At 36.3% G+C, this 25,776-nt stretch overlaps 2 long non-coding RNA genes across 2 annotated transcripts; both read right to left on the minus strand.

The window, feature by feature from the left end:
• Window positions 1-15,165: 15,165 nt before the first annotated feature.
• Window positions 15,166-16,700, minus strand: LOC139884240 (uncharacterized). Its single transcript, XR_011771887.1, has 3 exons — window positions 15,847-16,700; window positions 15,674-15,754; window positions 15,166-15,574 (listed from the first exon to the last, which is right to left on the minus strand). It is a non-coding gene; the product is annotated as an uncharacterized lncRNA (long non-coding RNA).
• Window positions 16,701-18,203: 1,503 nt separating this feature from the next.
• LOC139884247 (uncharacterized) lies at window positions 18,204-20,252 on the minus strand. Its single transcript, XR_011771888.1, has 3 exons — window positions 19,909-20,252; window positions 19,375-19,498; window positions 18,204-18,854 (listed from the first exon to the last, which is right to left on the minus strand). It is a non-coding gene; the product is annotated as an uncharacterized lncRNA (long non-coding RNA).
• Between the last annotated feature and the right edge of the window lie 5,524 nt (window positions 20,253-25,776).

Consider the following 25,776-nt stretch of genomic DNA (forward strand, 5'->3'; position numbering starts at 1 on the left):
CAATACACTTATCAAAATACTTCTACTTAACAAAAATGCTTACAATTACATCCTCGTTCAGTTTCATCAACAATTCTACTCGTATGCACCCGTATTCGTACTCGTACAATACACAGCTTTTAGATGTATGTACTATTGGTATATACACTCCAATGATCAGCTCTTAGCAGCCCATGTGAGTCACCTAACACATGTGGGAACCATCATTTGGCAACTAGCATGAAATATCTCATAAAATTACAAAAATATGAGTAATCATTCATGACTTATTTACATGAAAACAAAATTACATATCCTTTATATCTAATCCATACACCAACGACCAAAAACACCTACAAACACTTTCATTCTTCAATTTTCTTCATCTAATTGATCTCTCTCAAGTTCTATCTTCAAGTTCTAAGTGTTCTTCATAAATTCCAAAAGTTCTAGTTTCATAAAATCAAGAATACTTTCAAGTTTGCTAGCTCACTTCCAATCTTGTAAGGTGATCATCCAACCTCAAGAAATCTTTGTTTCTTACAGTAGGTTATCATTCTAATACAAGGTAATAATCATATTCAAACTTTGGTTCAATTTCTATAACTATAACAATCTTATTTCAAGTGATGATCTTACTTGAACTTGTTTTCGTGTCATGATTCTGCTTCAAGAACTTCGAGCCATCCAAGGATCCATTGAAGCTAGGTCCATTTTTCTATTTTCCAGTAGGTTTATCCAAGGAACTTAAGGTAGTAATGATGTTCATAACATCATTCGATTCATACATATAAAGCTATCTTATTCGAAGGTTTAAACTTGTAATCACTAGAACATAGTTTAGTTAATTCTAAACTTGTTCGCAAACAAAAGTTAATCCTTCTAACTTGACTTTTAAAATCAACTAAACACATGTTCTATATCTATATGATATGCTAACTTAATGATTTAAAACCTGGAAACACGAAAAACACCGTAAAACCGGATTTACGCCGTCGTAGTAACACCGCGGGCTGTTTTGGGTTAGTTAATTAAAAACTATGATAAACTTTGATTTAAAAGTTGTTATTCTGAGAAAATGATTTTTATTATGAACATGAAACTATATCCAAAAATTATGGTTAAACTCAAAGTGGAAGTATGTTTTCTAAAATGGTCATCTAGACGTCGTTCTTTCGACTGAAATGACTACCTTTACAAAAACGACTTGTAACTTATTTTTCCGACTATAAACCTATACTTTTCTGTTTAGATTCATAAAATAGAGTTCAATATGAAACCATAGCAATTTGATTCACTCAAAACGGATTTAAAATGAAGAAGTTATGGGTAAAACAAGATTGGATAATTTTTCTCATTTTAGGTACGTGAAAATTGGTAACAAATCTATTCCAACCATAACTTAATCAACTTGTATTGTATATTATGTAATCTTGAGATACCATAGACACGTATACAATGTTTCGACCTATCATGTCGACACATCTATATATATTTCGGAACAACCATAGACACTCTATATGTGAATGTTGGAGTTAGCTATACAGGGTTGAGGTTGATTCCAAAATATATATAGTTTGAGTTGTGATCAATACTGAGATACGTATACACTGGGTCGTGGATTGATTCAAGATAATATTTATCGATTTATTTCTGTACATCTAACTGTGGACAACTAGTTGTAGGTTACTAACGAGGACAGCTGACTTAATAAACTTAAAACATCAAAATATATTAAAAGTGTTGTAAATATATTTTTGAACATACTTTGATATATATGTATATATTGTTATAGGTTCGTGAATCAACCAGTGGCCAAGTCTTACTTCCCGACGAAGTAAAAATCTGTGAAAGTGAGTTATAGTCCCACTTTTAAAATCTAATATTTTTGGGATGAGAATACATGCAGGTTTTATAAATGATTTACAAAATAGACACAAGTACGTGAAACTACATTCTATGGTTGAATTATCGAAATCGAATATGCCCCTTTTTATTAAGTCTGGTAATCTAAGAATTAGGGAACAGACACCCTAATTGACGCGAATCCTAAAGATAGATCTATTGGGCCTAACAAACCCCATCCAAAGTACCGGATGCTTTAGTACTTCGAAATTTATATCATATCCGAAGGGTGTCCCGGAATGATGGGGATATTCTTATATATGCATCTTGTTATTGTCGGTTACCAGGTGTTCACCATATGAATGATTTTTATCTCTATGTATGGGATGTGTATTGAAATATGAAATCTTGTGGTCTATTGTTACGATTTGATATATATAGGTTAAACCTATAACTCACCAACATTTTTGTTGACGTTTAAAGCATGTTTATTCTCAGGTGAATATTAAGAGCTTCCGCTGTTGCATACTAAAATAAGGACAAGATTTGGAGTCCATGTTTGTATGATATTGTGTAAAAACTGCATTCAAGAAACTGATTTCGATGTAACATATTTGTATTGTAAACCATTATGTAATGGTCGTGTGTAAACAGGATATTTTAGATTATCATTATTTGATAATCTACGTAAAGCTTTTTAAACCTTTATTTATGAAATAAAGGTTATGGTTTGTTTTAAAAATGAATGCAGTCTTTGAAAAACGTCTCATATAGAGGTCAAAACCTCGCAACGAAATCAATTAATATGGAACGTTTTTAATCAATAAGAACGGGACATTTCAAATTTGATGGGTATCAAGTCAATCTTGAAATCCACACCAGCTATGTTGATAATAGCTCCTCGGCCAATTTGGTCAACTTTCTCAAGTTTTTCATTGGCTACCTCAAAAAGCATACTCTCCTTTAAAGGAACTAACGACCAATCTATCTTAGAACAAAAGTGTCTACAAACATAGCTCCTATCGGCACCAGTATCAAATAGGACAGAAGCTAATAGATTGTTGATAGTGAATATACCTGTAATCAAGTCGGGGTTCTTACGGGCATCCCTTGCGTTTACAATGAAAGCTCTTCCACGCGCTGGCCAGCCGTCCTTTCTCTTGTTGGGACATTCATTCCTGAAGTGGCCTTGTTGTCTGCACTCATAGCACTACCTTGGTCCAGTCGGGTTTGTCTTCACCGTTGGGGTGGGAATCTTGCAGTCCTTACCAATATGCCCGATCCTTTTGCACTTTTCACAGACCACATTACAGTACCCGGTATGGTGCTTGTAGCACTTCTTGCACTGCGGTAGAGTACCCTTGTAGTTGGGGTTCGAGCTAGTGGTCGGGTTGGGGTTCCTCCAGTCATTGTTTCCCTTGAAACCCTCATGCCTCTTAGCTGGGTTTTGATCAAAGATCTTTCCCTTGTTTCCATCCCACTTACGCTTCTCATGACTAGTCCCCGATTCAGATTTCGCTTTCTCAGGTTCCTTGCGGGTGATCTGGTTCATCAGGATGTGCGCCATGTGCATAGCTTCCGGAACATTGTGTGGCTTAGAAGATGTGACATTTCCCTGAATGGACTTGGGAAGTCCCCACAAGTATCGTTCCATTCTCTTAAACTCTGGGGTAACCATCGTGGGACACATCAGCGCTAATTCTAGATACCTACGGTTGTAACCATCAAGATCGTTTCCCACAACCTTCAACTCCTAGAACTCAGCCTCCATTTTCTTTATCTCTGTTCTGGGGCAGTACACTTCGATCATGGCTCCCTTAAATTCTTCCCAAGGAGTAGCATAAGCCTCGTCAATACCTTTGGCCTGAGAAAGTGTGTTCCACCAGGTTAGGTCACCGTCCGACAGCGTACAGGAGGCATACTTGGTTTTGTTCATCTCTGAGCAGTTGCTTACATGGAACACAGCTTCTAGTTTCTCAAAACACCTAGTCAATCCAACTGACCCCTCGGTACCACTAAAGTTATGGGGCTTGCAACTTTGAAACTCCTTATATGTACACCCGTCACGGATGGGCTAGTTAACTGGTGGAGCTTGTGGTTGATTTCTGCAATAGCAGCGACTACTCTTTCCGCAATCATTTCCTCAATTTTTGCTGCTGTGGGCGCTGCTCTTCCGTTTGCCATTGCTCTACTAAACAGAAATTTTGACTTAAGTCAAAATCCAGCATTTAATAAATAATAATATAGTATATGGCAACCAACATGAAATCAACGCAACACATGTTAACTAAGTAATGCAACTAGATACAGATACTACAGAATCATCATACGGTAACGACAGATACTACAGAATCATCATACGGTAACGTAATTAGAACACTGTACAAAAAGTAAACAACACTAAGTTCCATTCATTAATAATAAGTTGCATACATCCGCATAAGTTCGTACAATATATGAGTAAAACATGAAACTACAAACGAGATTACATCATAAAATCTACTACAATGCCCTATGGTGACGGTGGGTAAAGGATGTCCATTACGTGGGACATCTGGTCCTCGAGCTCAGTCACCCGAGCACGGAGGATCTCCACTTCCCTCGTCAGTTCCTCGACGGAGGGAGATGGTGGGGCAAGCGGTGCAGTCGGTACAGGTGGTGCAGATGGTCCAGCGCCAGAAGTAGATGGTGCGTAACGGTAAGCCTTACGCACGAATGGATCAGCAGGATACGGCACAACCCGCTTGCGGGCGGTGACCCTAGTCCTCAGTCCATGTGCATTAACGGACGACCTACTTCTGTTAACCCCTGGAATAACGGTACCATCAAAACGATACCGCTTCTTCGGCGGGGTAGAGGGTGGCTGCACGGGCGCCTCCTCAGGGTCCTCATCGGAATCCTCGTCACTGGAGTTATCAGAGGATGAGTCGTCGGATGATGAGTCATCGAAAACAGCTGGAGGTGGCTCTGCTCGGCCGGTAGTCATAATCCGATATCTGAAAGGCGGAATCGGCATGACACATCCATCAGGAAGGCGTCTAGCCCAATGGTTATGCTCATTACGGAACGGAACGTCCCCGTATTCCCCGGGAATCACAACACCACCAGAATGGTGATGTGGCTCCGAGGGTCCTGGGATGAGTGGAGATGGAATCTCCGGTGGATCCTTGTGTCCGTCTGAGGTGATCACTGGGTCGGGTGCATGGCCACTGGCTCCAGAGGACGAAGCGCCAGAGTCACTGGAGTGTGTCGACGACGGGATCTGTGAATCATCAACAATGGCAGGCGAGATGGAGGGTGAGTCTGAGTCGCTCTCCAAAATGATAACGGGCGGGATATCCGACATCTGAACAGGGAAAAATAACTTTTTCCATGTCAGTAAGTCATAAGGCAAGCACGTATTTGGCAAAATAACTACGACAGTCTAGATCATCTATAGCAGTAAATAGCATGGCAATAATAGCAAATCATACAGAAGTATCATGCAATCGAGAGCGGATAGTAGCATGCAGTAATGAAAATCAAGTAGCAGTATACGTCATATAGCAGTAAAAGTAAGCAGCAACATGCAGTAAGTTTTGCGGAAACAAGTAAACTAGCAAGTTGTAGATTAGTCCTATTAGTGAATCCTACTCGGTTCGGCCTAGACTCACTAATACAACATAATTCCCTACAACCAATGCTCTGATACCAAATGTGACGCCCCGTACAAAACCATCGTGTACGATTCGTCAACAACAGGATCTTTACACGGTCGAATACTACATGCTATTTGAAAACCAGTTTTGCATTCATAAAAGATAGCGTTTACAAAAGGTAACGTGACACAAAGGTCATTACAAAGTCATTATTTGAAAATAACTTAAACTACGAATGCAAAAGAAAATTTCCATGTTTGAGACATCTCTAAGTTATGCAGCGGAAATTCTAGCACAGCAGGTCCTTAACAGCAAGTTTAAACACCGAGACAGCAAGTCTAAACAGCGGAAGCAACAAACCTCTAAGCACCTGAGAAAACATGCTTAAAAACGTCAACAATAATGTTGGTGAGCTATAGTTTAAGTTGTAACAGTAATGTAAGGTAGGCCACGAGATTTCAGTGTTCCAAAATAGTATGAAAAGTATATGTTTAACCGTGGGCACTTGATAACTAACTTAACGTTTATAACCCCCTAAAAGTACACTTGGCGAGTGCGTATATTTACGAAGTATTAAAAACCCGTTAAATACTAGCGCGACTAGCCCGAGTGGAGATGTCAAACCCTATGGATCCATATCTAAGATTCGCGTTCACCGGTTCAAAAACCAATGACTAAACGTTACCGAGCTAAGGGGAAAGTTTATTCCGTTGTATAACCCACACATATATAAAGTTTAAGTACTCGTGCCTAGTATGTAAAACATAAAAAGCGCATGTATTCTCAGTCCCAAAATAGTTAAAGTAAAAAGGGATGCTATAACTCACAGTGATAAGAGCGGTAAAGTCGATAATGAAAGTATGCAAGTAGTAAGTCGGTCCGAAAGGTCGTCAACCTAAGTCAAAGGTTACTAGGTCAGTATGTTATCCTCATAAGTTCTAATAGTGCATAAAATAAGTTTAAGTGTCATCATCATCATCATCGTTCATCATCATAAAAGCTAAGTAAGTTTGACAAGAATAGAGATCGAAACAATAGGCTGACTTCGGTCAGCTGCTACGACCTCTATACAAAACAAAAAGATGGCTCCGTATATGAGTCCCCTAACCGCTGACCAATTTTCAGAACCTAACTCTTCTTCGTTTGACTATGGCGACGGTTTAAGTGCGAGTAGGTCAGAAATTTCAGCACAACGTTACAACGGCGTAGTGACTTTCGGAAGGCCATAAATCCTAAACCGTAACTCGGATTAAGACGAGGTCTAAACGGAAAATCATCTAATCGAACCGAACTAACTGAAAATTAACTTTCCAGTAGCCCAGGTAGTCTGATAAGATCCCGAAAACAGTAAGAAAGGTGCTCCAGTGGGGTTCTTAGTGCTTGATGCTCATCACGGTTCTCGTCCTTGATGCTTGTAGCTTCAAGTGTACAACTCATTGATGGGTTAGCATCACCTTGACCAAGATTCTACCATCAATACACAATATGTTAAGACCAAGTAAGAACACAACTCATTTAAGAGTCTTAGATGGATGATGAACCAAGGTTACATCATATCCTTAGTCTTAACACAATTACAAGTTACATTTACAATTCAAGCTACAAACTTTACTTCAATCAAGCAAGTATGAACATAATCTAAGTTAAATGAAGTGATGGAACTCTAAGCTAGAGATCTTGGATCCCTTTCATACAAGTTATAAGGTCACAAAGCTAGAAAGCTTGAACCTTTAGTGTTCTTGAAGAACTTGAAGCATAAATCTTAGATCTTTAAGTTATATGAAGACCATAAACATAAGTTTTGATCTTTATAACAAAATAATGAGATCATAAGTTAGGAAACTTAGATCCAACAAAAGATATGAAGATTCAAGCTAGAAAGCTTGCATCTTGGTTGTTCTTGAAGATCATGAAGCATAAAGCTTGGATCTTTAAGTTACATGAAGATTACAAACACAAGTTTGAATCTTTATAACAAAATAGCAAGATTAAAGTTAAAAGATATAGATCTATAAAGTAGGTGAAGATTCAAAGCTAGAAAGCTTGAATCTTCCATGTTCTTGAAGGATTCAAATCCGTGTTTGAATCTACAAGATGTAATCAAGATCAGAAGCTAAAAAGCTAGCCCTATGATGATGATGATGATGAATTCGTGAGAGAGAGAGGAAGAAGAAGAGGAAAAATCAATACTTACACTTTTTAGAGAGAGAAAGAACTAGAGAAAGAATTAGAGAGTGAGTGTGTGTAAATTACAAATGAAAGCAAGTGTAAAATGGATGGAATGAGGCTTGTATTTATAGGTGAATGAGGTGAGGGGAGGGGGGTTTGGCCGTGATTTTCATGGGAGACAAGGGAGACCAACTTTTGCTTTTTTGGTTAATGGTTGTCTAAAGTTGGTGCTTATGTTAGGATCCCATGCAACATTAAAGATAATACTTGACATAAATGCTAGCATGTTCCCTCTAATAAATGGGCATTTGTCTTACATATTAATGGGTTACTAGCTATTAATAATTGGGCTAATTAAATAGTCCACTAACTAGTGTAGGGTAGGCTAAGGCCCAACAAGGTAGAAAGTCCAACAAGACTAACTAGTAAGTATAAGTAAATTACTACGCGCAATTAAGCATCCAAAAACCCAAGTAATTATTATTATAAAATAATAATTAAGATTTCGTAGTCATAATATTCCAATTACGACAAAAGTTAAACATGTACGCAGTACGCAGTTTGTTCGAAACGTCAAGTGACACTAACGGTCATAAAGGTTTCCAGTGATCAAGTTAAGTATCCTACGTACTTAAAGGCATGTTTTAACACATAAATGAAAGTAAGCCATGTGTATAAAGATTCCAGAGTATAAAGTAGCACAGTACGCACAAATACGCAGTTTCGCAAAAACACAAGGCACAAAAGCAAGTCGAAAAAGTCGGGTCGTTACAGAACTCCATGGCACGTTGAAAACCGCTGAGGCTAACATGGCCAAAGGTAAACCCGCAACTACCGTCCTAGCCATTCGTGAAGGTGGGATCAAGAAGAAGAAAAACAAAACAAAGGGCAAGAACAAGGGCAAGGGTAAGGTTGGCACGTCCAACTTCAAACCTAAACCTAAGGGCATTGCTAACTCTTCTACTTCAAAGTTCCCCCAAACCAAGTCTCCTGAAGAAGCAATATGCTTTCATTGTGGGGATAAAGGACATTGGAGGCACAATTATACCAAGTACCTGAAGGAACTTAAAGAACTACGGGCTAAGGGAGTCGTCGTACATTCAGGTTTGTTCGTGATTGAACTAAACAATACTACTATTTCTAATTTCTGGGTATTGGACACAGTATGTGGTACTCACATTTGTACAAATGTGCAGGGACTCACAAGAAGTAGGAAGCTGAAGACCGGAGAGCTTAATCTAATCATGGGGAATAAGAACGTTGTCTCTATTGATATGATTGGAGAATATAAGCTCACTTTTGATTCTGGTCTATGTATTGTTTTGTCTAATGTTTGCTACAGTGCCGAAATAGCAAGAAACATTATATCATTTGATGCTTTATTTAATGATGGTTTTGATTTTAGTTTTGATAATGGATCAATACTTGTTTACAAGAATGGAATATTTTATTTCAAAGCTAGTCCTTGTAGAGGTATCTTAGAAACAACAATAAAGTAAAATGATAGTTCAATCTATAATGTTGATTCATCCAAAGATGGTTTGGATAAAACGTATCTATGGCACTGTCGTTTAGGCCATATAAACAATAAACGCATAGCAAAACTCCAGTCAGATGGAATTTTAGAATCATTTGATGTTACATCATATGACGAATGTGAATCTCGCTTGTTAGGAAAAATGATAAAAGCATCTTTCACAGGATACTGTGAAAGGGGTAAGGATCTGTTGGAGTTGGCACACACTGATGTGTGCGGTCCATTCAGGTCGCTTACTAGACACCGGGAACGATACTTCATTACATTTACTAATGACTTCAGTAGATATGGTTATGTTTATTTAATTAAACAAAAGTCTGAAACTTTAGGAGTGTTCAAGGCATACCAAAATGAAGTAGAAAATCAACTGAACAAAAGAATTAAGATTCTCCAATCTGATAGAGGTGGTGAATATCTTAATGATGAATTTCGTGATCATCTACGGGGTTGTGGGATAATCTCACAATTAGCTCCTCCTAGAACACCACAACATAATGGTGTGGCTGAAAGGAGGAATCGGACATTACTTGTTATGGTTCGATCCATGATGAGCCGCACAAAGCTTCCAATCAGTTTTTGGGGTTATGCCCTACAAACTGCCGCAAGGATCCTTAACCTCATCCCAACCAAGAAAGTTTCTAAAACAACTTATGAGATATGACATGGTAAAACTGTGCCTCTCTCATATCTAAGAATCTGGGGTTGTGAGGCTTACGTTCATCGTGAAGCTCAAGATAAACTTGAACCCAGATCCGAAAAGTGTTTATTTGTTGGTTACCCGACTAATTCTTTTGGATATTTGTTTTACAACCCTACTGAGAACAAAGTCTTTGTGTCCCGAAGGGGAGTCTTCCTTGAAAAGGATCTCATATCAAAAGGAACCAGTGGGAGCAAAATTGACCTTGAAGAAATTCAAGAATCAACCAACATGGAACCCGATATTGGAACCGATTCTCCTCAAGAGGTCGACGAGCCTGCAGTTGAAAGAGAAACTGACCTATAGCCACCACCCATACGTAGATCTGATAGAGTGCGTCGAACACCAAAGAAATATAGTTTACACATATTTGAGGGTGATGACAAAAATATAGATTCTGATAAACCTATTACCTATCAGGAAGCAATGACAGGCCCCGAGTCTGCCAAATGGAAGGAAGCTATGGACAACGAAATCCAATCCATGCATGAAAATCAAGTCTGGACCTTGATTAATCATATAGCAGGTACTAAAACCATTGGGTGTAAGTGGGTCTTCAAGAAGAATACCGATATGGATGGAAATGTACACACATTCAAAGCCAGACTGATGGCTAAGGGTTACACGCAACAATATGGTGTAGACTATGATGAAACTTTTTCACCAGTAGCTATATTGAAATCCATTAGAATACTTCTTGCCATAGCTGCATTTTATGATTATGAGATATGGCAAATGGATGTAAAAACAGCTTTCCTTAATGGTAAGCTAACAGAGGATGTGTTTATGACACAACCTGAGGGTTATGTACATCCTAAGTATCCTAAAAGTGTGTGCAAGCTTCAAAAGTCCATTTATGGACTTAAACAAGCTTCTCGTAGCTGGAATCTTTCCTTTAATGAGAAGATCAAAGAATTTAGTTTTATTAGAGGCGAAGATGAGCCATGTGTCTATGTTAGGTCTAGTGGGAGTGTTGTAGTCTTCCTTGTGCTATATGTCGATGACATATTACTCATGAGAAACGATATTCCGACATTGAAAGATGTCAAAGCTTGGCTAGGGAAATGTTTCTCCATGAAATACATAGGAGATGCATCATATATTTTGGGAATAAAGATCTATCGAGATAGGTCAAGGAGATTAATTGGGCTAAACCAAAGTGCATATATAGATAAGATACTGAAGAAATTTGGTATGCATAACTCCAAGAAATGGTGCGTTCCTATGAACCCTGGAATGATATTGAGCAAGTCTCAATGTCCTAATTCTGACTTGGAGTCAGCTACCATGAGTCGGACTCCATATGCTTCAGCTATAGGATTGATCATGTATGTGATGACATGCACTAGGCCTGATGTGTCGTATGCACTAAGCATGACTAGTCGTTATCAGGCCAATTCTGGTGAAGCTCATTGGATAGCAGTCAACAACATTCTAAAGTATCTTAGGAGGACTAAAGAGATGCTCTTGGTCTATGGTGGGAATGAAGAGCTGAGCGTCAAAGGATATTCTGACGCTAGTTTTCAATCAGATAGTGATGATTGCTCTTCACAATCAGGATTTGTATTTATGTTGAACGGTGGAGCCGTCACATGGAGAAGTGGCAAGCAAAGTACTATTGTTGATTCTACGACAGAAGCCCAGTATATAGCGGTAAATGAAGCTGCTAAAGATGCCATGTGGATAAAGAAATTCATCGGGGATCTGGGTGTGGTTCCTACAATCCATGATCCTGTTGAGATTTTCTGCGACAATGTGAGTGCGGTTGTCTTGGCTCAAGAACCGAGGTCACAAAAGCGCACACGGCACATACTCAGAAAGTACCATTACATCCGTCAACTTGTAGCAGAGTAGACACGATTAAGAAGTTGGCCGATCCTTTCACCAAGCCTTTGCCACAGACTAAGCATGATGCTCATAGCATGTCTATTGGCATTCGTGTCATTAATGATAAAGTTTGATTGTATTTTTTTATGTTAAGTTTGAAACTTTAAACATTGGGTAATAATATATGTTGCAATTGATCTGATGATTAATATATTGAGATTATATTATACGCACGATGCGATCATTTCATTGTATATTGCCATGTTTCATTTTGCATGTTTTAACTTCCAATGAATATTATTTCATAAACTTCCACAGTCGGTCATTCTCTAAGGAAGAGAGAATTGAATTAAGGCTGCTATGAAGTGTAGTAATATAGGCTTATATGAAACTACATTCATGAGGAACTTGATAGTTGATTCAAGGTTCTGGAATGACCACACTTAGACATTACTTCATGGTTTTAAGTCAAAAGGTAAGCTCTAAGATGGCAACATCATTTATCCTAGAGTGGATATGTATGAGAAATCCTGACACAAACTATGTTATACTTTGACCTGTTTCTAACACTGTGCGTAAATGCCGGTCATAAGGGAGCAGATTGGGTATATCATGGAATGTGGTGGATGTCTATACAGTTGAAGCAATTTGTTCCTTCTTCTTTAAGCGAGTTTAAGCGATATCTCTGGGCCCCTCGTTGATTTGTGCTGAATTAAATGCATGGCCATGCTACGACTGAATTAATGCAATTGCAGTCTATTTGATCACCACAAATCTCCATCGGGAAACATAATCTTGAACGATGATGATTGACACTTAACCATGTCACACGTTCCCATAGATATCTTGAACAAAAGGATGATTGATATAAATCAAAATATAGGAGTGTAACGTAGCAGACTAGCTGTTACACATGGTGTGTCTTTTAAGACAGACCAATATTATTAATGTCAGTGCAAGTGGGAGCCTGTTGGAAATATGTTCTCGGGTTGGCTACGGTTCAACCGTGGTTTGACCGTGGTACATATATTCCGAAGATATGCCCATGACATTAAATAATAAAAGTCCATTTATCCTATTCGGTCACACACAAAGGTCAATCGTAAATTGTTTGATATACCTTCTAATCGGAAATTAATTTATTAATCATTAGTTAATGGTTTAATAAATTAAGCAAGTATTTTTTATGTGTATACATATACTTACAAATCTAAATATGTAGAGATTTGATTAGATTTATATTTTATATAAGATATAAGATTTGATTTGATTTATAAAATATGATTTGATTTTGTAAATCTTATTTTATATAAAGATTTGATTTTGAAAATCTTTCCAAATCTTTATTTATTATATTTGTACTAGATGTATTATTGTATCAATTATGTAATATATAATACCAAGTCTTGGTATTGGAAATGTTATGTTAAAGATACAAAACACACATACAAAAATGCTATTTTTCTCTTTCTCATTTTCAAGTAACCAAAATACTTGAAATATATAATTGGGTTCGGTTTTGGTGGAAATAAGGAATAAGAAAAGATCCGTTAAGTAGAAGGTATAGATCGAAGCAAGGTTGAAACTTTGGGTGTCTACCGTTTAGAGGAACTCTTCTTTGAGTTTTCAAATTCAATCTTCAAAAGGCTACAAATGTTGTATTCTAATCTTCTCTTGTTCGGTATCGTTAATTTGTTTTGTTTGCTAAAGTTTTGTACAATGATCCGTGGAAGAGTATGATTTTGTAAAGTTTTAAAAATGCTTCCGCTCACTTTGAATTTGTATCATACTCCAACAGCACATGTCCCTTTCATGGTTATAACAAACTTTGCTCATCCCAAGGGTTGACGTGACATCTGTCCCTTTCAAGGGAATAATAAGCAGATCCTAACAAATTTTCCTAGGTTCGCGGACTGACGTGGCGTGCAGCTTGTTTGTGTATTTGCTCCGGGATTATGTGCTTGTTCCGGGACGGCGCACTTGTTCCGGGACAGTGTGCTTGTTCCGGGATGGTGTGATCGTTCCGGGACAACGTGATTGTCCCGGGACTGGACACCTAAGCCGAGAGTGTGGTAGATCCGTCCAAATCGTGACGGATGGATGCCTTGCCCTTTGTCCAGGCAAGAAGGTCTTGTTTGATGTTTATTTCAAGTGTTTCTTCATGGTGGTGTTATGACCGGGCAAGATTGTTGCCGGTTTGTAAGTAACTTTGTAAAGGTTGTCGGATGCTCGACGTTCATAGTTCAGCAGGCCTATTTGTGTGTTGACATAGTTCTTGGCTTCTCAATGCCTTTGCATCCGGCTAAGTGATGCCGGTATCCTGCACACTTGTCCAGGTGATTTTTATGTAGCGTCCCGGCTAGCCATTGTTCGGTATGCATATTCTCAGATAGTCTTCTGATCGGGTTACTAAAGTGAAGCCGGGAAGGTGCTTTTTTGCCCGGGATGGCTCGTACCGAGTATTTTTTAGGCGGAGTGTTGCCAATAGTGTGCCTTTTTGAGACGGATCTTTATGCGTATCATCAGTGTGTGTGTTCCCCGTTACCACATGCCACTTTAGCTTCAAAAAGTGAGATTTGGTTGAGGCCAACATCTCTTCCCTTTCCGACATGTATACATTCGTGGTGTGTTATATTACCACGTCTGAGTGTAGAGTTGAACCCTACATGACCATCTGCCAATTGTCAGTATAAAGTAAATCATGAGAATTTCATTAAGCATTGTGCGTATTAGAGGTGTCGAGATGTGGTTCATACAGGTTGGGTAAGGTGTCAAATGGGTCACTTTTGGCGAGTCCTCAACTTGAACCGTACAATATTTTCTTAAATTATATTGTGTCGATTACGATTTCACAGGAATAAACCAACTTTCTGACTAAATTGGCTTTGGATTACCTACAAGTATACTTATATTTTGGGTGACTTGTACCCTATTTGACCGTTTCCTTATAAAATGTTTTTTTTTTTTTGTATGTTACAGGTTTAACATGTCACATAAAACATAACCTAAATTGGTCCATCCGTAAGTAAATGAGTAACACCTCTAGTAAATGTCACAGGTTATGCCACCATATTACTATATTACCAATTAGCAAAGCATACACGGTAAAGTACAACAATTGATATGGGGAAAACAAAAGGTAAATGATAATATTGTTATTATACTGATAATAATCACAAATGATTATTAATTTCACTTATTTTTTTTTGTTTTTTTTTTAGAACGGCTTGTTAGTGGTTAGACTCGACTCACGCGTTTTCAGGAGGAACCCCCTGGCCCATAAACCCTTCCGAAGAGCGGGCGGAATCCAGAAGTAAACCCCCTGTGTGGGATTCGAACCTGAGACCTCTCGGAGGCTCGGGCCCTAGCACATGGTACCGTTGAAGCAAAGCTACATTGGTTATTAATTTCACTTATTGTTTTTCATATTTAAGTAGAAGTAGATCATAAGACGCATGATAGAACAAGGAAAGTAAAACCAAATTTCTTTCATTAATTGCATGAGAAAAATAACCAACCAAACAAAAGTTTTATGTAACAAGGGAGGTTTTGCCACCATATTACCAATTAGCAAAGCATACACTGTAAAGTACAACAATTGATATGGGGAAAACAAAAGGTAAATGAAGTTCAAAAAATCCTATGAAAGTTATTATTATTATTCAACTTCCTTGGTCGTCTGCAGCTCAACCAACCAAAATAACACACGACAGATACAAACAGCAGGAGTAGTGGCATATTCTTCTTTGGATTGTAATCATCTGAAACAAAAACAGAACTGCTAGCTCCAATAATAACCATCAGGTCCGAGAAGTTAGTTCTTAGAAAACCAAGTCTGATTTTGAAGGTCATAGGTGACTAGCATATTGCGTATCGCCACCGCTGTATCAATCAAACATAATTTAAATATGTGACTTAAAACTAAAGTTTATATTATTGATATCAAAAATAAAAGAAAAAAAATAAAATAAATTTCCTAACCTCCAATAATGGTTCCAATATCTTCATTTGGTACAACACCAAGTAATGCCCATAATAACCATCACCCGGATGTACTGGATGCTTTTTAAAAAAGAAAAAAATAAATAAATAAATAAATAAAGGTGATATATCTTGAAGAAAACATAGAAATTTAATTCAATATAAAATCTTACCCTAATGAAATACTTTTCGGGTTTTAAAGAGCATAATACCCCTTGAAAAACAATTTGACTTGCGTGAGTCTTTGGAAGTCACAGAATTGAAAATAAAAATATATAAGTTGAAGTCCAGTTACTAATTATTTTTGTTACATTGTTTATAAACAATAGGCTACCTTTCAGGAAAGATGAAGCACTAGCTATCTTTCCATTCTTTATTTTTCGAGTAAAGAATTTTATAAGATAAGATTTCATCTTATCATCGGTATAAAATATACTCTTATTAATATTCAAAAAGATGAGTAAAAACTACGAGTATGAGTACAAACAAGAAAGGGGTTTCTTACATATATAATGAATGGAACATATACAGTCTTATGTAGGTGTATAAGGGTTGTTCCACTATCTACAACACAAGTTTCCACTAACCTTGATATTTGAATTGAATTACAGGTATTATATTAGATAAGATCGTAGCTACTAGCTGATACACATCATCATCAATATCGATATGCATGACTAGGATATGAAGTAAAAAAAAATTATTTTGACTATTGTTAGTATCACTAGCCTCGGCTTGTGAGTTATGCTTAAAGCTCGAGCTCGGCTCGTTATGAGCTCGTTTATCTTTCGAAAAAAACTTTTGCATTTTTTAACTCGATACCTTAACTTGTAGAAACGAACAGAATACTTATTTCAATGCCTATTCAGTTTATGAAATGAGTGTACGAATTAGAAAATAAATATAGTTTGGGAAATGAGTAGACGAATCGTAATATAAGTGGTTGGTGTGAACTTTGAAAATATAAAAAACAACTCAGAACTCATTGGGAACTTGGCAAACTTACGCATAATCATTTAATATGAACTTGGGAATTAAAATGGAACATACGACGCATGCTGGATGGATGGAAAAGCACATATATATATATATATATATATATATATATATATATATATATATATATATATATATATATATATATATATATATATAAGCTCGTTTAGGCTCGCGAGCTTTATATCCAAAGCTCGAGCTCGTTTATTAAACGAGTCCTAACTTATGTTCGAACTCAGGCTCGAGCTCGGCTCGAACCGAGTTTTTAACGAGCCGAGCTCGAGTAGCTCGGCTCATTTACAGCCCTATTAGTATGTTAATATTATCCTAAAATAGAGGATTCTTGTTAGCTAAGTCATAGTCTAGAAACCGTGTAATTAATCGAGTATATAATCCCCATCATTATCAAAAACACAGAATCATTCGTGTAAATAATAATATTATTTACAGATTAGTCATTCACATTCACTTGTTTACTTACAGGTACTAACCACAAGACTTCTGATAGGTAGTCCACCTAAATTGTTTTCGTTAATGGTTGGCATCAGTAGTTCAACAAGCTATATTCCCTGTAGTACTTGTGTTCAATGCGGGAAACACGAAAACCCAAGGTTTGAGAGAAGTGTTTGATTCACATATGAACCCACCTCATGTTTAAATCCTAAATCCTGCAAATGTGATGAGGAATACAATTGGATTTATCGGACTGATTATGGAGATAGGAGTAGTAATACTGGTATTATTGGTGTGAATCGAGTTTCATTAGGCTCTTTTGAAGCACGTTTAATGTTAGGATGTACAGTTTTAGAAACTGGTAACATAATTCAACAATCTGATTCAAAAGAGCCGAATGAAACTCGATCACACCAATAATACGAGTATTAATACTCCCATCTCCATAATCAGTTCGACAAATGCAATTGTATTCCTCTTCACATGTGCAGGATTTATAATCTAAGCATGAATTGGATTCATATGTGAATGAAGCACTTCTCTCAAACCTGGGGTTCTGGTGTTTCCCGCATTGGACACTATTACTACAGGAAATATAGGTTGTTGGACTCTCGGTATCAACCATTAACAAAAACAGTTTAGGTGGGGTACCTATCAGAAGTCTTGTGGTGTAGTACTTGTAAGTAAACAAGTGTAAGTGATTGTGATTGTGAATGTGAATGATTATTCTGTAAATAATATTATTTTTTACAAGAATGATTCTGTGTTTACTCATTGATAAGAGGATTATATACCGGATTAATTATACGGTTTCAAACCTATGACTTAGCTAACAAGAATCCTCTATTTTAGGATAATATTAACATACTAACAATAGTCTAAATAAAATTTGTTAAATTATATCCTACACATATATATTGATATTGATATCGATGATGATGTGTATTAGTACCTACGATCTTATCTAATATAATACCTATAATTCAATTCAATCCAATCAATCCAAATATCATTCAATAACAAACAATATCAATATCAATCAATATAAAAATACATAAATATAGATACATGTACTTACATTTGACCATCGTACAACTTCAAAGCTTTAAACATTGAGTTGTAGCTCAACTGGTAGTGGCCTCTTAGCGAGAGGTCAGGAGTTGGACTCCGCTAGACTGCAACATTGCACTCAATGTTATCTCTGACCTGAAGTATCCACTCAAGTCGCTTTTCGCTTCGTGTGGGGCAGCGGAGAGGGGGGTTTTGCCGGCCATGCCCTTGGGATTGGTCCGGGTTTCCTCCAGGGCAGTAATTGGGGGCGGGTTATGCAACCACGGGAGATGAACGCGTGGGTGATTAAGTCCCACTGGGTGATCCCAAACTGTTGTCCAAAAAAATTTGTGTCTTTTTAACACCAAACAAGCTTAAGACCCGCGAATTCGCGAGATTTTTTAAGGGACGAATAACGAATTGAATTGTCAGAATAATTTTATTTCATATAGTATTTGTTAGGTCGTTAAAAAACCAAAACAACTCATATATTAAAAAATATTAACCCTTGTTGAGCATCCATATAAGGCTCGTTATTGTAACCTCCCCTTCCACAACCACGATAATTACGTACCCTAACATCGAAAGGTTCTTGATTGTAACCGCGGCATCTTGCTGATTATCCACGTAACCATTGTTTTTGTAACCTCCCCTTCCACGACCACAGACTGCCCGTCAAAACCTGCACAAGATATTGTAGAGCCACCCGATTACATAATTGGTTGTAATGGGTTCAAGTCTAAACCCACACAAGATAATATTAGTCAGACCATGATTTTTATCTGCAAAACTTTACATGACAAGATCAAAATTAGAAAATTTATATAAAAAACCTATAAATAAACAAACAAGATCAACAATATCAATTTAAAGATATTCCTACTACTATGTATTAAAGACCAGCATCGACTATATTATTTATGCCAATAATTCTTGATTCTTGATAGATATAGCACTATAAATAACTACATCAACTATCAACTAAACTAAACTAAAATAGGGGACAATATCAAATGTAAATGCAAAGTTGCTAACTGATAAGAAATACTTGCGATATAAATATAAATAATAGAAGATGTAGACAAGATAAACGGTTAAAACCCATAAATTAAAATCAGTGCCAGTATAATTAAGCATAATAACGACGGAACCTTAAAGAATCAAAATTAATGCCTATCAAAACAGACCCAACAACAACATACCTCTATATACTTATGTTGAACTGTAATGACTATCAAAGCAGCAAGTTGACAAAAAAAAGCAGCAAGTTATGCTAATTAAAAAAGATGCCTCTTTATCATAAGATATGTTACTTTGACCTGGCCACTACATAAAAGATAAAAGAAGAACCAAAATAGATAATTAATAAAATAGAAAAACCAAAATAGATGATTATCAAAGTAAAAACCACAAATATGTACTCCGTAACATTCATGATCAACAAAATGGCAAAACGATATTTAAATATACACACAAACAGCATTCTGTCAAAAAATAAAATTCGCACGTTTGTTGCTCAATGACAAAAAGACACCATTTATTAAATAAAATCTGGAAAACAAATACAAAGAAAATATAAAATACGGATCTAAAAAAGTAAATATGATATTAACATGAATCTGGAAAAAGCATATGAAATAAACTTAGATCTGAATTATTTACAACCACCATTACCAAAAAAAAAAAAACAGCATAAAGCAACAGCGTGTCGGAAAAAGTTTAAAACAATATGTTACCGCAAGTCACGAACTCCGGGTGTAGCTGCCGACGTCTTTTGCCGGAAACCATCAAAAGCCATCGGATCTGTCGTAGGAAACAATGACGACCACCAGATCCGGTAGTAACTCCGAAAATAGAGGTCGATTTGATCATTTAAAAGAAGTGATCAACCAACAGATCTGAAAAAAGGTGGAGGTTATAGCAAAAACACAGGAGGTTCGGCTGGAGAAGGTAAACCCGTGGCCTCATTTTCAGAAGAAAAAATTAAAATGAGAGAAGTGGCCGGAGGTTATAAATTGTGTGAAAGAAGATGAGAAATAAATATAAATAAAGTGTGATATGAAACACAAATTGTGTGAAACTTCTTGATATTATAAAGGGATATTATAAATAAAGGGATATTATAAATTATAAATAAATTTAGAATATGAAAATTAAACATAACAATGGATCTGTTATAATTCAGTAGGCTTATAACTACCTTTAGTGGTTTGATTCTTGATGTTATAATTCAGTAGGCTTATAACTACCTTTAGTGGTTTGATTCTTGATGTTATAATTCAGTAGGCTTATAACTACCTTTAGTGATTTGATTCTTGATTTAGAATACTAATAATGAAGTGTAAGAACAAAGATGATAATGGAGAGAAAGAAAGAAACACTTTGTAAGTGTGAGAAATGGTGCAAGTTTAATGCTTGCATTCATGAGTATTTATAGCCTAAAATCTCAATATAAAAATACATACTTTGTGTACCAAAATTGACTATATGTATACACCAAAATTGACTATCCATATCTATATTATTATTATTATTATAACACTCCCCCTTGGATAGCAATTTTATTTTGTTGAAGATCAACTATAAATTACTGCCTCGTTAAAAACCTTGCTAAAGAAAACCCAGTGGGAAAAAACTTTAGCTAAGGGAAAAAGAGTGCAGCATGGAGTTGACTCCCCCTCAAGTAGACATCGCTTCAGCTGTTACATCTTTTGAACATGTCTCATGCCAATGTTATGAACGTGTGTTCTGAAAATAGCAGTTGGAAGTGCTTTCGTGAAAAGATCAGCAGAGTTTTTGCTAGATTGCACATATCTCATTTCAATCTGGTTGTCCTTAATGAGATTTTGAGTGTATGAGAAGAATCTAGGTGGTATGTGTTTTGTTCGGTCACTTTTGATATACCCTTCTTTCATCTGTGCTATGCAAGCTGCATTATCTTCATAGATAGTTGTTGGACTTTTATCGCGTTCTAGTCCACAAGAATCAGTAATGAGTTGTGTCATTGATCTCAACCAAAAACATTCTCGAGTAGCTTCATGTAATGCAATCACTTCGGCATGATTTGACGATGTAGCAACAAGTGTTTGTTTTTGAGAACGCCATGATATTGCAGTACCTCCATTTAGGAATACATATCCAGTTTGAGATTTAGCTTTATGTGGATCAGATAAATAACCTGCATCTGCATAACCAACCAAATCTTGTTTTGATTCGTTAGAATAAAATAATCCTAAATCAGTAGTTCCTCGAAGGTATCGAAATATGTGTTTGATCCCATTCCAGTGTCTTTTGGTAGGAGCAGAGCTGAACCTTGCCAACAAATTAACTGCAAAAGAAATGTCAGGTCTTGTACAATTTGTAAGATACATAAGAGCTCCAATTGCACTAAGATATGGTACTTCTGGTCCAAGAATGTCTTCTTGATCTTCACATGGACGAAATGGATCAGCTTCAACATTGAGTGATCTAACAACCATAGGAGTACTTAATGGTTTTGCCTTGTCCATATTGAAACGTTTCAAAATCTTTTCAGTATATGTTGTTTGATGTACAAGTAAACCATTAGGCATATGCTCAATTTGTAAACCAAGGCAATACTTGGTTTTTCCGAGATCTTTCATTTCAAATTCTTTCTTTAGAAGTTGAATGGCTTCATGGATCTCTTTATTTGTACCTATGATGTTAAGATCATCAACATAAACAGCTATGATCACATATCCGGATGTTGTTTTCTTAATGAAAACACAAGGGCAAGTAAGATTATTTGTATACCCTTTGCTTATCAAGTAATCACTTAATCGGTTATACCACATACGTCCCGATTGTTTTAACCCATATAAAGATCTTTGTAATTTAATCGAATACATTTCTTTGGGTTTTGCATTTGATGCTTCTGGTACCTTAAATCCTTCAGGTATCTTCATATATATATCACTATCAAGTGATCCATATAGATAAGCAGTCACAACATCCATGAGATGCATTTCTAAATTTTTAGAAACTGCCAGACTGATTAAGTACCTAAAAGTAATTGCATCCATAACAGGAGAATAAGTTTCTTCATAATCAATTCCCGGTCTTTGAGAAAAACCTTGAGCTACAAGTCTAGCTTTATACCTTGTAACTTCATTTTTCTCATTTCTTTTTCGGACAAAAATCCATCTGTATCCTACAGGTTTCACATCTTTAGGAGTGAGAATGATGGATCCGAAAACTTTTCTTTTATTGAGTGATTCTAATTCAGCTCGTATTGCTTCTTTCCATTGAGCCCAATCATGTCTATTTTGACATTCAACCATAGATGTTGGTTCTGGATCATCATCATTATTCATGATGTCATATGCAACATTAAATGAAAATTTCTCATCAAGATTTTTCATTTCATTTCGGTTCCATAATATTTTTGAATATGCATAATTGATTGCAATTTCTGTATTGACATCATCAATCTCCTCTGCAGTAGGAGTACTGATTTGTGGTTCTTCTTGAACACTTTCTTTTACTTCATTATCAGCTGATTTTCTTTTTCGAGGATTTTTATCCTTTGAACCGATTGGTCTTCCACGTTTCTGACGTGGCAAAGATTCATGAGTGACGTTATTGCCAGCTTTTGGAATTTCAATTCGAGCTGGAGTATTTACTGCTGGTATATATGATTTTGTCACCGTTTTTGTATCTGTAAATGCATCAGGCAATTGATTTGCAAGTTCTTGTATATGCATTATCTTTTGAACTTCTGTCTCGCATTCTTTTGTGCGAGGATCAAGATACTTTAATTGAGGTTCACACCATGAAACATCATTTTCTTTATTTTTCATTTCTCCCCCTAATCTAGGGAACAATGTTTCATTAAAATGACAATCAGCAAAACGTGCTGTAAAAACGTCACCTGTCATAGGTTCAATATACCTTAATATTGAAGATGTTTCATATCCAACATATATTCCCAACCTCCTTTGAGGACCCATTTTTGTACGTTGTGGTGTCGCAATTGGAACATACACTGCACAACCAAATGTTCTAAGATGGGAAATATTTGGCTCTTGACCAAAAGCAAGTTGTAGGGGGGAATATTTATGACTTGCACTTGGTCTGATGCGAATCAATGCAGCAGCATGTAAAATTGCATGACCCCATATAGATACAGGGAGTTTTGTTCTCATTATCAATGGTCTAGCGATTAACTGTAAACGTTTAATCAATGACTCGGCTAAACCATTTTGTGTATGCACATGAGCAACAGAATGTTCAACAACAATTCCTATAGACATGCAATAGTCATTAAATGCTTGAGATGTAAATTCACCAGCATTATCAAGTCTCACCCTTTTAATGGTGTAATCAGGAAAATGAGCTCTCAATTTAATAATTTGGGCAAGAAATTTTGCAAATGCCACATTACGGCTTGATAACAGACAAACATGAGACCATCTGCTAGATGCGTCTATTAGAACCATGAAATATCTAAATGGTCCACATGGTGGATGAATTGGTCCACATATATCACCTTGAATTCTTTCAAGAAACATTGGTGATTCTTTCTCAACCTTAAGTGGTGAGGGTCTAGTTATCAATTTTCCAAGAGAGCAAGATGTACATGGAACCATTGTATCATGATGGATTTTTCTATCCTTTAGTGGATGTCCATGAGTACATTCAATAATCCTTTTCATCATTGTTGATCCTGGATGGCCTAATCTGTTATGCCATAAACTGAATACACCAGGATCAATATATTTTTCGTTAACTACCATATGTATTTCTGGTACATTTATATGTGTATAATGTAATCCAGAACTAAGTCTTGGCAGTTTTTCAACCACATGACTCTTGTCAGTGATACTTAAATATTTCTCATTTTCTGTTGTCACTGACTGATAATCATACCCGTTAAGGTATATGTCGGAGAAACTCAATAAATTTCTGCTTGACTTGGGAGAAAATAAGGCATCATTTATTAAAAATTTTGTACCATTTGGTAGTATGAAATTTGCCTTTCCTATCCCTTTTATCAAGTTAGCAGGTCCTGATATTGTATGTATAGTTCCTTCCGTTGGTTTTAGATCAATAAAATATTTCTCGGATTTAAGTATAGTGTGTGTAGTTCCACTGTCTGCTATACAGAGATCTCCACCACTTGATTGATGTTGTATTCCAGCAAAATTCATATTGAACTTCATATATAAGAAATAAATAGTGAGTACATTAATATTACACAATATTTTAAACGCAAATAGATAGTACTGAAACATTTAGCAAACATAATGACAAAGACAGACGATATTAAATCGTTTATTTTTCAAAAGACACACAACTTAAACATTCAAGAAATCTTCATATAAATCAGATGGTTTCTCAGTGACTGTTGGATCAATATTATCCACAAAATTTACTTCCTTTTCTTTACCTTTCAGCGAATCCTGATACATCTTAACAAGATGTTTAGATGTTCGGCAAGTATTAGCCCAGTGGCCCATTCTACCACATCTGTAGCAAGATTCTTCAGAATTTTTAGAAGAATTTTCTTCAACATCTTGTTTAATGGGCTTGTTTTGTGGTTGATATTTATATTTTCGTGGATTACTATTTCTTTGACCACCACGGCCACGACCACGACCACGTCCACGCCCATTACCATTACCATAAGGATGGTTTCTACCATAGTTATGGCTTTTGGCATGATGATGGTGATGGTTATTATAACCACGACCTTGCCCGCGTCCTTGTCCCTGTTTATAATTATTTGCAGTATTTGCTTCAGGGATTGCAAGTGTACCAGTAGGACGGGATTGCTGATTTTTCATTAATAGCTCATCATTTTGCTCTGCAACTAAGAGATATGAATTAAGTTCAGGATATGTTTTGAACTTTAGCATTCTCAAATTTCTTTGCACTGTGATGTTTGCAGCATTCATTGTGGAGAAAGTTTTCTCCATCATGTCTGCATCACTAATTTCATGTCCACAGAATTTAAGTTGTGAACATGTATTATACAGAGCTGAGCTGTATTCATTTACTTTCTTAAAGTCTTGGAACCTTAATGTTCTCCATTGTTCCATTGCAGCTGGAAGTAAAATTTCTCTTTGATTATTAAATCTGCTTTTGAGACCTTCCCATAAAACATGGGGATCTTCTACAGTCACATAATTATTTTGTAAGCATTCATCAATATGTTGATGAATAAAGCAACATGCCGTAGCTTGTTCTTTTTCAGAACAAGTGTTGTTTTCATTTATGGTTTCAAGAATGCCCATTGATTTAAGATGCATTTTTACTTTTATAACCCATGGCATGTAGTTGTTTCCAGTTGATTCTAAAGGAGTAAATTTAAGCTTTTCCAGATTCGACATTTTCTATTATCAAAAATTAAAACAAACATCATGATAAATTAGAGTCAATTTATATTCATAAGTATATAAACATTAAACATAAATTTAATATAACATAAATGATAAGTAGGTGACAGTGTCGACCATGTGTAAGCAATCATAAATAAATGTTATATAACAAAAATATAAATATTAGTAAACATAAATGAAAATTTGGCGACAGTGTCGACCATATATTTTTTCAGGTGGTATAACCGACCTATATCATTCTGG

The sequence above is a fragment of the Rutidosis leptorrhynchoides genome, chromosome 1 (assembly GCF_046630445.1).
Source record: "Rutidosis leptorrhynchoides isolate AG116_Rl617_1_P2 chromosome 1, CSIRO_AGI_Rlap_v1, whole genome shotgun sequence".
NCBI classification, from domain to species: domain Eukaryota; kingdom Viridiplantae; phylum Streptophyta; class Magnoliopsida; order Asterales; family Asteraceae; genus Rutidosis; species Rutidosis leptorrhynchoides.